Source organism: Paraphaeosphaeria sporulosa (assembly GCF_001642045.1).
Source record: "Paraphaeosphaeria sporulosa strain AP3s5-JAC2a unplaced genomic scaffold CC84scaffold_20, whole genome shotgun sequence".
Taxonomy (NCBI): Eukaryota; Fungi; Ascomycota; class Dothideomycetes; order Pleosporales; family Didymosphaeriaceae; genus Paraphaeosphaeria; species Paraphaeosphaeria sporulosa.
This window is the reverse complement of record NW_017253379.1, coordinates 37,898-40,519: the sequence shown is the minus strand read 5'-3', so window position 1 is coordinate 40,519 and position 2,622 is coordinate 37,898.

The following is a 2,622-nucleotide window of genomic DNA, read 5'->3' as shown; positions in this document are numbered from 1 at the left end:
GCTTAAAGCTTAGTAATCTACTTCTACGCTAATACTAGCTTATATATAACTACAGCTACACCTTTTACCATCTTTTTAAAGGCCTTAACCATACTTATTAGGGAACTATCTAGGTGCCTTTAAATCCTCTATTTCACGAGCGTTAATTAAGACCTAAACTCTATACTATTTCTAGGTGTCTACAACTGCCACTGGCTACCTAGTATTAGGCTTGGTACTGGGCTTGGTATTAGGGTACGTAGGCGGATATTAAGCTTTAATAGCACTACCTATAGGTTAAGGGGAACTAGTTTAGTGCCTTAAAAGCCTCCTTAGATATTCTCTTTTATAATTATAGCCTTAAAAGCAGTAATAAAGTAAGGTAGGAACTCTATTTTAGTGATATACGCGATCTAGTTATATATTAGATCCTTGGCTTGGCGCCTATACGCCTTTTTTAGCGGCGTAAAACACCCTACGTTAAGTAGCTATAAGAGGTGTAATAAATAAGGTGGTATATAGAGAGTAATTATCTTATTATCTTTATAGTACTACTAGAATTCAAGTAAGTTATGGCTCTCATGACTATTAATAATAAGTAAGTATACTATACTAATAGTGCACTTCTTTATATGCTTATTAAAGTGCTTTAACTACTATAGGCCAAGTTCATTTATTATCTAGCCGTTCTTAGAGACTACGATTACCTAGTCGGTAGGTAGGTTCTCCTCTTTATACTAAGTAGAGAGGTGGTGCTTAGCCTAAAAGATAAGGAAGGGTAGGATTGGCCAGCCCATTATATTAATACCTTAGATGGCTATTACCTACTCCTAGTTACCCTACTAAACGCTCTTTGGCCTCCCTTAACGTTTAGAGGCTGTGACTACTACCCTAGTTAATATTATACTAATCATGAAGCCAGATTCATTAAAATTATAGGTGTCTTCATCTAGGATCCTATATATGGCCTTCGTGTTCTCTACGAGTAAGAACTAGTCCTAGATAACTATAGGGTCTTCGTAGAGAGCTCTCTTATAGTCGTACTTTTAATTAAACTTAACTTAGAGCTCTACCTGGCGCTTTATAAAGGTTATAGGCTAGTTTTAGCTAACTGGGTCCCTATACCGCGCAGCTAGTAGAGAATTGGCCATATCTCTAATACCATTAAGGTGGGGGGGAAACCCTTATGCATCTAGGTTAAGTATATATTTAATAATTACCTCCTCTTCTATCTTAAGTAGTTTCATTAAATTGGGTGTATAGTTATATTAAAAGGTAACTCTAGTATGTCGCGTACCTAGTATACTTTAGGAGACACTATAGATAGCTATAGTGTATCACTAGGATAGTATTACGTCTTATTTAAGAGCCTAAAGCGCGAGCTGTATTCTAGCTTCTTTTAAAGTAGGTAGCTATTAAGGTAGTTAAGATATTATAGCTACTATTAGCTGCCGTTAGTAGTTAATAGGGTCTTAGTATAGTGGCCAACTCACTTATATGGCCAGCTCGCCCGTAAGGTACATTAGTGAGAATAGGGCATGGCAAGGAATCCGCGTAGGCTAATCTAGTTGGTAAGCCCCAGTCGTTTAAGTATCTTATGGGAAGATATAGAGGGCCATAAATACTAAACTTATAATGGGGCCAGCCCCACTAATATAGCTGGACCCCTATCACGGATTAACCCCTAGACTAAAACCTTAGAAGGGGGGGATGGTGTTACGGCTACGCCGTAATAGAATAACCTATAGGATAATTATAATAATAGTGATAACGATAACTAGGGTTTCGACTAGGGTAATATCGCTTACGGCGACGATGCTTACCATAATATAGACACGTAAGCATTAGGGCACGTAATGAGGTCACGTGATGGCTCTATAGGCTCTATAGGCTCTATAGAGCCTATAGAGCCAGGTCCGATAGTAGTATATAGAGATAATGGATTCCCATAGTAATCCATTATTGTTAATCCACGATATAGTTATTATATCTAGTTTCCTTATAGGAAAGATTACTTATAACGTTTTGGCAATATAACCTTACTATAGTTAATTAATATATTAACCTAACGCGACTATACCGCTTCCTAAAGCCCTTATTTCTCACTAGAACCCTATTCGAGGTTAGCTTAGTCCCAAGCCAAGCGACCCCCGTTATAGTACTTATGGGATGAGCACCCTCTCCCCTTTACTATAGGTGTCCTCCTTTAGGAGGGCGAAGTGCCTTAACTTTAATCTCTTATCTCCACTATCCCTAGGTAAGTCTTACTCTTACTAGGAGAGAGTATTAGCCCTTAAATTAATGCTACTAGGTCTATAGATAAAGGTTATATTTACCTAACTTAGGGCGTTGGCCCACTAAATATATCTTTCATCTAGCTTTCATTTTAAGGCGAAATATACTAGGTTCTTATAGTCTATATAGATGGTAAGGTGTTTTACTACTTAGTATATATAGTCCTATTTATAATGGGCTGGGCCCATACACGCGCTGCGTGATACCCATAGCTATTAGTTATGTGATTCCGCCCCAGAACCTGTAACTTCTGCCCCTAAAGATCCCTATTAGTATTCGGCCCGAATATGCCAATCCTCTTCTGCCTCTGCCTATATAGCTTGATCGCTCCCTCTCGATAGCTTATTA